Source organism: Chrysochloris asiatica, unplaced genomic scaffold, assembly GCF_000296735.1.
Source record: "Chrysochloris asiatica unplaced genomic scaffold, ChrAsi1.0 scaffold00011, whole genome shotgun sequence".
Taxonomy (NCBI): Eukaryota; Metazoa; Chordata; class Mammalia; order Afrosoricida; family Chrysochloridae; genus Chrysochloris; species Chrysochloris asiatica.
Genome location: NW_006408529.1, coordinates 15235039 through 15248360, shown reverse-complemented (window position 1 = coordinate 15248360; position 13322 = coordinate 15235039).

Below are 13322 nucleotides of genomic sequence, written 5' to 3'. Positions count from 1 at the left end.
CGATTTCAATTTGAAGTCCATAATTCCCAGTACCTTGTTCTTTGCCAATGTCTTCAATGCACCTTGAACGTCTTCCTTCAGTAGCATTGGCTCTTGATCATATGCTACCTCTTGAAATGGTTGAATATGGACCTTTTTGTGATGGTAACTCTAAATAGTCCTGCCATTTTCTTCTGAAGCATTCTGCATCATTCAATGTTGTTGTTATGTGCTGTCAAGTCAGTTCCGCACCATAGCAACCCTGTATCGAGTTTCCAAGGAGCAGCTGATGAGCTTGAACCACTGACCTTGACGTTCAAACTGACTTTGCAGTCCAGCACTTTAACCTACAGTGCCACACCAGGATTCCATAGAATCCTTCAGCATTGCAAGTTGAGGCTTGAATTTTTTCTTTAGTTCCCTCACCTTGATAAATGCTGAACATTTTCTGCTCTTTTAGTTTTCTAACTGCAGATCTTTGTACTTTCATTATAATACGACTTCTTCTTTTCAAGCTGCCTTTTGAAAATTTCTCTTCAGCTCTTTTACCTCCTCATTTCTTCAGTTTGCTTTAGCATCTCTGCACTGCAGAGCAGGTTTCAGAGTCTCGTCTGACTTCCGTTTTGGTCTTATCCTTCTTTCTTGTCTTCTTAATGACCTTTTGGTTGCTTCTTTTGTGATGTTCTTGATATCATCCCACAACTTTGCTGGTCTTTGTTCTTTAGTGTCTAATACATCTAATCTATTCTTGAGAATATTTTCTAACTACTGATCCTTCCTCTGTTTTTCCAGTCTTTGCATTCCAATTGCCAGTAATTTTCAATATGTCTTGAGTGCATGTATTGAAATCAATTTCAGACTGAAGAAGTTGGTAGAATTCTTCAATTTCATCATCACTGGCTACAGTGGTTGGTATGTAAATTTGAATAATAGTGGTATTAACTGATCTTCCTTGCAAGCGTATGGATATATTCTATCACAGACAGCATTGTGCTTTAAGATAGATCTTGATATGTTCTTTTTGATGATGTTTGTGAAGCCACTCCTCTTCAATTTGTCATTACTTGCATAGTAAACCATGCGAGTATCAGATTCAAAATGACCAATGGCAGTCCATTTCAATTCACTAGAGCCTAGGATATCCATATTTATGTGTTCCATTTCATTTTTGACAATTTCTAATTCTCAGAGATTTACACTTTGTACATTATTAATGGATGTTTAAAGCTGCATCTCTTCATTTTGAGTTGTGCCCATCAGCAAGTGAATGTTCTGAAGCCTTTGCTCCATTTGCGTCATCATGGTCAACTCTATTTTGAGTGCCTTCCAACCTGAGGGGTTCATCTACCGGCACTATATCTAGACAATATTCTGGTGCTCTTCATCATCTTTCTGGTGTTGACAGTGTCCCACTCCTATTCTTAATGTTTTCAGTGACATTAAGTATTCAGAAGTAACCTGTCTCTCCTTTTCCCTAGTCTGTTTTTGTCTGAAAACAGCTGAAACTTGTTCACCATGAGTGATCCTCATGGGTCACTTCAAAATATGTGTGGCATAGGTTCCAGAATCAAAGCAACATGCAAGCCACCATAGTACATATGAGAAACTGACAGATGAGTGGTGGGCCTCAGGGTTATTGTATATGTTAATGTGTTCCTCTATCACTGAGAACCAGAGGAATTGCGGTGCCCAATGAGATGTCTGGGCTTTGTCTTTGTCTTTTGGGAGGTAACCTATGGAGGAATCTATGGAGGTAACCTGATAGAAGTGTCTTTGTTTAGGGCTGGGGGAGTCTGCCACACCCTGTAGTCTTAAGGTACAAGCTGGTCACATCAGAAAGACGAACCATGTGGCAGTTGAATGGAGACTGAGTTCAGACATTAAGGTAATTGGTCAGTCGTCATGCCTACATAATGAAGGCTCAGTAAAAACTATGGTTGGCTACTTGAAGTATGTGCTGTCACATCTGTATTCTGGAAGGGTACCGCATTCGGACTCCATGAAGGGGAGAGCAGCAGAAGCTTCACAGCCAGATCCCTCTGTCTTGCAGTCTTACTTTGGCTGATGGTGATCCACATGTCTTCCCTGTAACAAACTGTAAACATGAGTACATTCACTTTCAGTGACTTCTGTTAATCCTTCTAGCAAGTTTCAAAACTGAGTGTAGTTTTGGGAATCCCCTGAGCTTGTGTTTGGTGCCTGATATGAGCAAGGTTTTGTGTGGACACTGTGCTCCTAATCCTTGCAGTTTGGTTGTCTTCAGGCAGGAATATTGCCTCTGTCACAGAGTCTTCTTTCATTTGACATACATCTTGGCATGAATGAACACTGAGGACATGAAGAATCATAGCATGGCTGTACTGTGGGTGTAAACTGGGTTGACATAGCCTTGTCCATCCTTGCCCCATCCTCATATAAGATAGCATTTCCCAATTGTTTACAGCTCCAAACTGAATATAACACATTAAGACATCAAAGCACAGTGTTTGGGGGCTTGGTCTGATAATTTGCTGCAGCATCTCACAGACTTGAGGAAGGATCGAATCCATAGTATAAAGGACATGTGATACAGAAAGTTGGTTGTTTTCCGAAAACCCTTGCCCTTCTTCTCTGTTGCTGGGAAGTGGCTACTCAGTCAGGGATGACATTTCCTAGGAACTCTTACATCGAATTTGATCATGTGACTGGATTCTGGCTATCAAAATGTGGACAGTAGTGATGTATGTTACTTCCAGATTTGGCCCATAAAAATTTCTCACATGATTCTTTGCTCTCTCTTTCCTGTTGGCTGGATGTCAATGTCATGAACAGCAGTGAGGGTCATGCATTGAGGATGGTATCTCCTCTGTCATTCCTTTGTCTTGTGCCAATTGGACACCACAATAGTGGGAAATAAATTTTAATAGTGCATTGTCACTGAGGTTTGGTATTTAATGTATCATAGCATGGTCTTATTATTATTGTCATTACATTATCTTATTAACTAATAGAGGAGTCCTGGTGTGCTGCTGTGGGTTAATGCGCCAGACTGCAAAGCCATTTGTACTGCAAGGTCGGCAGTTCAAGCTCACCAGCCGTTCCTTAGAAACCCTATACAGGGTTGCTATGAGTCAGAACTGACAAGTGGTACTTAACAACAACAACAACATTAGCTAATAGAAGATGAGTTGTAATTGGCTTTTCCCAGAATGTCAACACAGAGTTGCTAGAGACGTGACTATATGGGAATCAGATAAATAAAGCTGTGTGGTAAGTGGTTACAGTGAGTAGTATCAAGACACCTTAAATCAATATTTGGTATATATTTTAAACATTTCAACACATGAAGAAGGAAGCCTGATATTTAAATTTTAAGTTTGGAGTTTTGAATAATACATAATATACTCAGTCAATACACACATAATAAATTCAGCCAAAAGGGCCCCCGGTAGCATAGTGGGTCATGTGTTGGGTTCTTAACCACAAGGTCAGCAGTTGGAATCGACCAGTCATTCCATGGGAGAAAAAGAGACTTTCTGCTCTCATGAAGATCAAAGACCACAGCCTTCAGTATGGGCTATATCTCAATGTAAAAAAAAATAGAAAAAATCCTCACCACTGGGCCAATAATAACATCATGATAAATGGAGAAAAGATTGAAGTTCTCAAAGACCTCATTTTGCTTATACAAGCCATCAGCACTCATGGAAGCAGTAGTCAAGAAATCAAATGATGTATTGTATTAAGCAAATCTGCTGCACGAAACCTTTTCAAAGTGTGCAAGAGCAAAGATGTCAGTTTGTGGACTAAGCTACACTTGATCTAGGCCATGGTATTTTTAATAACCTCATATGCATATGAAAGTTGGACAATGAATAGAGAAAACCATATAAGAATTGATGCATTTGAGTTATGGTGTTTAAGAATATTAAAAGAACCATGACCTGCTAGAAGAACAAACAAATCTGTGTTGGAAGAAGTACAGCCAAAATGCTCCTTAGAAACCAGCATAGCGAGAGTTCTCTCATTGTTTGTACATTCTTTCATGAGGGACCAGTCCCTAGAGAAGGACATCATACTGCTGAAGTGGAGGATCAGTGAAAAAGAGGAAGACCCCAAGAAGAGGGATTGGCACAGTGGCAGCAGCAGTGGGCTCAAGCTTGACAACAATTGTGAGGATGGTGCAAGACTGGGCAGTATTTCATTCTATTGTGCATAGGGTTGCTATGAGTTGGAACAAGATCAACAGCACCTAAGAACAACTACAAAGATTTTCAGCCTTGGGGTCACTATGAGTCAGAGCCAACTTGATGATACAACCAACAGCCAATACAGAAGGAAAATCCAATTAATACAGAAATTTAAAGATTCTTTCCTGTCATTTCTTTATCTATATGAACATTTTTGGAGTTAACTGCTCAATAATTATTTATTGATGAATTAATTAAAAAAAAAAAAGCCAAGAACTTTATATTTCTACCCTGCCTTGTACAAAATGGATCCAATGTCTAAAGCACAGGAGAAAAAAAAAAATTAAATAATAATCCTTTGGATTCCTTGTGTCTTAAGACAACTACTTAATGGGGAAGATAAATATTACAAACTGTATTGTGGTTTGGTTTTTCATTTCAACCCTTCTCCATATAAGGAAGGGTCCTTGAGTAAAGGCAGCTCACTTTCACTTCAGTAATTTTGGTGGGGATTATTCTCCTTTCTTTTATCAGTCTGTCACATAGGCTTCTTGGGCTGGGAAGTTTGCCAAGTTCCTCACATTTCAGTCACATAAGGCAAAACTCACCGGAAACATGCATTTCCTTTCTCTTCCCAGCAACAATTACTTTATCCAGTTACCAGGAAGTTCTGTCTACTATCAACTGTTCAGTGTGTGTGTGTTACCCATAACGTGACATAAAATAGATACAGATAAGAAGCACAGAAAGGTTTTTTCCCAGGACTGCTTGAAAATTCCTACCCTGTCCTATAAGTTTCCTCTGTTGCTTTATTCCTGTCAGGGCCACCCTTGCATAAGACCTGTGGGAGGGTACTTTACCCTGGGGCTACCTGGGATGTGTGCTTCTGGTCAGTGATCTCTAGGCACCCAAATTCTGCTTACTTTTGTCTTCTAAATGCATTGACTTCCAGAATACACACACACACACACACACATATATGTATCCATATATGTGTGTGTGTGTGTTATTATTGCTATGTATATATATGTGTTATTGTTGCTGTTAGCTGCAGTTGAGTCAGTATCGACTCATAACAATCTTATGCACAATAGAACCAAACACTGCCCAGTCCTGCACCTATCTCACAATCATTTCTATGCTTGAGCCCATTGGTGCTGCCACTGTGCCAATCCATTTCGTTGAGGGCCTTTCTCTTTTTCACTGACCCTCCACTTTACCAAGCATGATGCCATTCTCTAGGGACAGGTCCCTCCTGATAATATGTCCAAAATATGAGAGATGAAATCTGGCCAGTCTAGATTCTAACTTCTAATGAGCATTCTGGCCGTACTTCTTCCAGCACAGATTTGTTTGTTCTTTTGGCAATCCATGGTACTTTTAATATTCTTCTCCAACACCATAACTCAAATGCATCAATTCTTCTATGGTCTTCCTTATTCACTATTCAACTTTTGTCTGCATATGAGGTTATTGAAAATACTATGACTTGGGTCAGGTGCACCTTCGTCCTCTAACTGGCATCTTTGCTCTTCAACACTTTAAAGAGGTCTTGTGCAGCAGATTTTCCCCATGCAGTCTTGACTGCTGCTTCCTTGAGTGTTGATTGTTTTCCTTGAGCCCAGCAAAATGAAGTCTTTGACAACTTCAAACTTTTCTCCATTTATATGGATGTTGCTTATTGGTCCAGGGGGGAGGATTTTTGTTTTCTTTTCATTAAGGTGATCTTGATCAGTAAGTATTTTAAGTCCTTTTTACTTTCAGCAAGCAAGATTTTATCATTAGCACATCAACAAGTGTAATGAGTCTTCCTCTAGTCCTGATGCCACATTCTTTTTCATATAATCCAACTTCTCAGATTATTGCTCAGCATACATATTGAATAAATATGGTTAAAGAATACAGCTCTGGCCCACACCCTTCTTAATTTTAAACCATTCAGTATTCCCTTGTTCTATTATAACAGTGGCCTCTTGTTCTGTATACAGGTTCCTCATGAGCACAATTAAGTGTTCTGGAATACTCATTCTCCACATTGTTGTCCACAGTTTGTCATGATCCACACAATTGAAAGCCTTTTCATAGTCAATAAAACACAGGTAAACATCTTTCTGGTAATCTCTTCCTTATGTCAGCAGTGGTATTCCTCATTCCACGTCCTCTTCTGAATCTGGATGTTCTCCACAATGAGTGGTTGCTGGCGTTTTTTTCCCAATTATCTTTAGCAAAAATTTACTTTCATGTGCTATTAATGATATTACCCAATGATTTCGGCATTCCGCTTGGTCACCTCTCTTTGGAACAGGCACAAATATGGATCTCTTCCAGTCAGTTGGCCAGGCAGTTGTTTTCCAAATTACTTGGCATAGATGAGTGCTGTATCAGTTTGTTAAATGAATATAATTTGTATTTCATCAATTCTTGGAATTTTAATCTTTGCCAATGCCCTCAGTGTATCTTGGACTTCTTCAGAATCACTGGCTCATAATCATATGCTACCTCTTGAAATGGTTGAACATTAACCATTTCTTTTTGGTAGAGTAACTCTGTGTATTCCCTCCATCTTCTTTTGAGGCTTTGTTCATCATTCAATATTTTGTCCATTGGTGTTAAGTGCTTCTGACTCATAGTTACCCGTATAAGGTTTTTGAGGAGCGGCTGGTGGATTTGAACTACTGACCTTGTAGCTCAAACTGATCTTGTGGTCAATGAATTGTCAGCACCACACCAGGACTCTAGTTTGCACACAGAATCCTTCAATATTTCAAGTTGAGGCTTGAAGTTTTTCTTCAGTTCACTCAGCTTGAGAAAACTGAGCATGTTCTTCCCTTTGGGTTTTCTAACTGCAGGTCTTTGCACATTTTGTTATAATATTTGACTTTGTCTTTTTGCACTGATCTCTGTCTGAAACTTCCCATTCAGCTTGTTTACCTCCTCATCTATTCCATTTGCTTTAGTGTCTTTACACTGGAGAGCACGTTGTTGAGACTCTTCTGTCATCCATGTTGGTCTTTTCCTTCTTTCTTGTCTTCTCTCAATGACCTTTTGCTTTCTTCTTGATCCTTCAATCTTCAAACGATATTCTTGATCCTTCAACTCTTCTGGTCTTCTGCCTTTAATGTCAAATTTATCAAACATGTTCTTCAGATAATATCTAAATTCAGGTGGGCTATGTTCAAGTACATATTTTGGCTCTCATGGACATGTTTTCATTTTCTTCAGCTTTAGCCTGAACTTGCATATGAGCAATTGATGGTGTTTTCCACAGTCTGCCCTGGCCTTGTATTAACTGATGATATGAAGGTTTTCCACTGTTTCTTTCCACAGATGTAGTCAATTTGATTTCTGTGTATTCCATTTTGAGAGGTCCATGTTTATAGTCATCTTTTATATTGTTTAAAAAAAGTATTTGCAATGAAGAAGTCATCAGTCTTGCAAAATCCTATCATGTGTTTCCAGAATCATTTCTATCACCAAGGCCATATTTTCCAACTACTGATCCTTCCTCTTTGTTCCCAACCTTTGCATTCCATTTACCAGTAATTTTCAACATATCTTGATTGCATGTTTGATCAATTTTAGACTGAAGAAGCTTCCAGAATTCTTCAGTATCATCATCACTGGCTTTAGTGGTTGTTATGTAATTTTGAATAATATTTGTACTAACTGGTCTTCTTTGTAGGTGTATTGCTATTATCCTATCACAGGCAGTGTTGTACTTCAGACAAATCTTGATATGTTCTTTTTGATGATGAATGCAACACCATTCCTCTTCAATTTAACATTCTTGCCATAGTACCATGTGATTGTCAGATTCAAAATGGCCAATACCAGGCCACATTAGCACACTAATGCCTAGGATATGATCTTCATGCGTTACATTTCATGTTCGACAATTTCCAATGTTTCTAGATTTACACTTCTTGCATTCCATGTTCAGATTATGTTCCTAAATGTACTGTGGTTTGTTGTTGTTAAGTGTGTTTGAATTGGTTCTGACTCATGTTGTTGTTGTTGTTAGGTGCCATCGAGTCAGTACCGACTCATAGTGACCCTATACACAACAGAACGAAACACTCCCTGATCCTGGGCCAACCTCACAATTGTTGCCATGCTTGAGCCCATTGATGCTGCCACTTGGCCAGTCCATCTTGCTGGGGGTCTTCTTCTTTTCCTTATAGCAAACCTGTATAGGGTTTCTGAGAAGTGACTGGTGATCTTGAACTGTTGACCTCGTGGTTCAAACCGACTTTGCAGTCCAGCGCATTAACCCATAGTGCCATACTAGGTATTAGTTTATCTGTCAATATCATTATTATACTCAAAACCCTTATTCAGTGAAATTATTGCTGAATAACTTCCAGTTATTGTTATAGTTCCTAAGGTGCTCTGGTAGCATAGTGCTTACAAGTCAGGCTGCTAACCTCAAGGTCAGCAGTTTGAAACTATCAGCTGTTCCTCAGGAAAAAGATGAGGCTTTCTGCTTCCATAAAGATTTATAGCCTCAGAAACCCTGTGCAGGTTCACTGTGAGTCAGAACCAACTCCACAGCATACCACCACTACCATTATAGTTCCTACTGTTACATAACAAGTCGAGACACTATTTGGTATTGTAAAACCACCATCTCATTTAGCTACAGTATTCTGTGGGACAGAACAGCTGGGGGTGACACAGGGTTGGGGAATAAAATCATCTGCAGGCTCATTTACTCCCCAGGTGTGGTATGTTTTCTGGGAGTGTTTGAAGATGAGGACTGTTGAGTAGAGCACCTAGATAGGGTTTCTTCATGGAATTTGAGTCCTCACTGCATGGCGACTCCAAGGCAGTTGAACTTCCAACGTGGAGGCTCAGGGCTCCAAATGCAAGTGATCTAGAAAGCAAGGCAGAAGCTTAATTGCTTTGTAAACTAGTCAAGCAGCATCACTCCCACTGTATTCTTCTGATTGCAAGTGCATCACAAGCTTGCCTAGATTCATGTAAAAGGGCATTTAGGTTCTACACCTTGATGGGATAGAGGGAAGGTTCTAGATGAGCTTGAATGGGCTGTAGTGTTGTGACCATCTTTGAAAAATTCAACCAGCTCCATACCTACTTTTGCTTTCACGGCCTGGAAGGGGAGGTGCATAGCAAAATTTGGAGTTCCATGTAGTAGGTGCCATGAGAGACTGTAAACAAAATGCTCTGAGAGGTCAAAGCAGGGAAAAATCTTTTCTCATTAGGATGAACGGACGGCATATTAGCTAAACCTGGAATAATGAGATGTTTGCCAACAAGTGGAGGCAGACAGGAGGCAATACTAGACAGAGGAGACTGTAGCTCTCAGTACAAGGAGGCAGGGCGGTTTGTAAAATGTAAACATACCATTGTGTCTACAGTATTGGGTGAGTTGGTCAGGAAATGGTAGGGGAAGGTGGTAAGCTTAGCATGTAAATGAAGCCAGAATTTGTTTTAGCATTTAACTGACAAAGCAAAGAACCAGGAAGCCTGGTTCTATCAGAGCCCCTCAGCAATCTCCTCATACTTAAAGTTATTTTTTTTCCCACTTAAATAAGATAAGTATTCATTTTGCTCCTCTGGCATATTTGGTTATATTTGGTATAATATAAATATACTTTGCTATCTTTTTTTTTGCTTTTATTTTTAAACTATTGCATCTTTTCACACCTTATTTTGACCTCTGCCTATAGTTTTGAATTTCCTATGAGTTTATTCAAGGAATGTTGGTGGCATTGAGTTACATGTGGTGCTGCTAACCACAAGATCAGCAGTTCAAAGCCACCAGCTGCTTTTGGGGTGAAAGTTAAGGTTTTCTACTCCTGTGAAGAGTCCTGGTGTGGCTCTGTAGGATAAGCACTGGACTTCAAGGTTGATTTGAGGAGTACAAGGTTGGTGGTTCAAACTTACCAGCCATTTTTCAGAAACTCTATACAGAGTCGCTATGGGTCGGGACTGACTAGACAGCACTTAACAACAGCAATAACAGTAAATCCTATACAGGGTGCATGTGAGTCGGAACCGATTCAACAGCACATAACAAAAACAGCACGTGTTTTTTCAAAATTTAGAGAGAATGCAATTCATATTTTTGCTATGTTATTCATGTTTAGGTTAAGCACTAGACTGCAAATCACAGCGAAGGTGACTCAAACCTGCCAGATGCTCCTCAGAAACTCTATACAGGATCTCTATGAGTAGGAACTGACTTGATGGCAATTAACAACAACAATTAATGTTTAAAAGAACCTGAACCCTGAGTTCTAACCAGTTATCTTGAAAGTCTTGCAAGGCAAATTTATTTAAGATTGGGGCAATATTTTATTCATCTTTGTATCTCCAATGCCTAGCAAGACAGCAATATACCATGATGGGCTAAATCCTAGAAATACACTTCTGTGTTATTCTAATCAAGAGATAGGAAAGAAAATTCATGTCACAATACCCTCTGAATATCCGTTGTTGTTGTTAAGTGCTGTCAAGTTGGTTCTGACTTAAGGTGACCCTGTATATACAAGGAGCGGCTGGTGAGTTTGAACCCCCAACTTGTGGTTCAGGCCGACTTTTCAGTCCAACACATTAACCCGCAGTGCCACACCAGGGCTCCTGTATATCTGTATATTTGAATATCTGTGGTGGGCAATAAAGTGCAAAAGAATCAGTCCATTTCATTAATGAGTTTCCCAACTAAATTTGCTTCAGTAATTCAAAACCTTATAGTATAGAGTGGAACTGCCCCACAGTGTTGTGGTGCTGTGGATCAGCACTGGACTGCAAACCACAAGGTCATCTGTTCAAACCCACCAGCTGCTCCTCGGAAATCCTATACTGGGTTGCTGTGAGTTGGAACGGACTCGATGGCACTTAACAACAACAGTTTTTTTTTACAAAAGCAGACTGCCACATCTTTCTCCTTTGGAGTGGCTGGTGGGTTCAAACAACTGACCTTGTGGTTAGCAGTCAGGTGCTTAATTATGGTGGTGGTAGTGCTGTGGAATCGGTTCTGACTCATAACGACCCTGCATAGGGTTTCTGAGGCTATAAATCTTTGTGGGAGCAGAAAGCCTCATCTTTCTCCTGAGCAACGACGGGTGGTTTCGAACTGCTGACCTTGAAGTTAGCAGACCAACCCATAACCAGAGCATTAAACCACAGCTTAACCATACATGGTACTAAAACATGAAACATGGAAAGTTGAATAACAACAGTGTCGTAGATAGAATAATGTCATTCCTCTCCCCTGTTCACCCAAGCTGCCCCCACCCCCGGAGATGCACGTTCTAGTATTTGGAAAATATGAAAATGAATGTCACCTTATATACCAAAAGGGATTTTGCCAATGGGATTAAGTTAAAATTTTGAGATGAGGAGTTTATCCTGGTTTATCCAGATGGAGCCCGATCTAATCATAAAGGTCCTTATAAATGAAAGAGGGAGGCAAGAGAGAGTGATGTGTTGTGATGTGAGAAAGACTGACTTTGAAGGTACAGGGTGTCTTGAACCAAGGAATGTGAGCAGCTTTTAAAAACTAGAAACAGCAAGAAATGGAAGTCTTGGTATGGTGCTGTAAAATAAGCACTGTATTAATAACCACAAGGTTGGCAGAACAAACCCACCAGATCTTTAATAACAACAACAAGAAAGAAATGGTTTCTTCTCTAGAGCCTCCAGAAGGAATGTAGTCACACTAGCACCTTGATTTTAGTTCAGTGAGACCTATTTTGGACTTCTGACTTCTAGAATTATAAGATAATATCATTGCATTGTTTTAAGACACTACACTTGTGAATTCAATTTACTACAGCATAAATAGGAAACTAATGTTGTTGTTAGGTACCATTGAGTCAGAACCGACTCATAGCAACCCTGTGTACAACAGATTGAAACATGTGCTGGTCCTGGACCAACCACACAATTGTTGCTACATCTGAGCCCACTGCTCCTACCACTGTACCAATCCATCTCATCTTCCTATTTTTCTCTGACTTTACCAAACATGATATCCTTCTCCAGAACTGGTTCCTTCTGATAATATGTGTGAAATATGAGAGATGAAATTTGTCCATCCTGGTTTCCCAGGAACACTCTGACTGTACTTCTTCCAACACAGATCTGTTTGTCATTTTGGCAGCTCATGATACTTCCAGTATTCTCCTTCAACACCATAATTCAAGCATGTCAATTCTTCTATGGTCTTCCTTAAACACTGTCCAACTTTAACATGCATATGAGGTTAATGAAAATACCATGGCTTGGATCAGGTACACCTTAGTCCTCAAGTTAACATCTTTGCTTCTCAACACTTTCAAGAGGATTTGTGCAGCAGATTTACCGAATGCAATGCATTGTTTGATTTCTTGACTGCTGCTTCCATGAGTGTTAATGGTTGATCTGAGCAAAATGAAGTCTTTGACAACTACAATCTTTTCTCCATTTATATGGATGTTGTTTATTGGTCTGTTGGTGAGGATTTTTGTTTTCATTGAGATGTAACCCATACAGGCTGTGATTTCTGATCTTCATCAGTAAGTATTTTAAGTCCTCTTAGCTTTCACTAAGCAAGGCTGTATCATTTGCATATTGCAGGTTGCTAATGAGTCTTCCTCCAATCCTGATGCTACATTCTTCATTATACAATCCAGTTTCTTGGTTTATTTTCTAAGCATACAGAGTGAATAACTATAGTGAAAGACTACAACCCTGGCACACACCTTTCCTAATTTTAAACCATTTGGTGTTCTCTTGTTCTGTTTCAACAACTTTCTTTTGGTTTATGCACAGGCTCCTCATGAGAACAATGAAGTGTTGCAGAATACTCATTTTTTGCAATGTTGTCCATAGCTTGTCATAATCCATATAATCAAAAGTGTTTGTATAGTAAATAAAGCACAGGTAAACATCTTTCTGGTATTTGCCTCTTTAAACCAAGATTCAACTGACATCAGCAATGATATCCTTCATTCAATGACTGAATCTGGTTTGAAACTCTGGAAATTCTCTGTCAATCTATGGTTACAACCATTTTTGTATTACCTTATATAAAATTTTACTTGCATGGGATAACAATGGTATTGTCCGATGATTTCGGCATTCCATTGGGTCCCCTTTCTTTGCAATGGCCACGAATATGGATCTCTCCCAGTCAGTTAGCCAGGTAGTTCTTTTCCAAATTTTTTG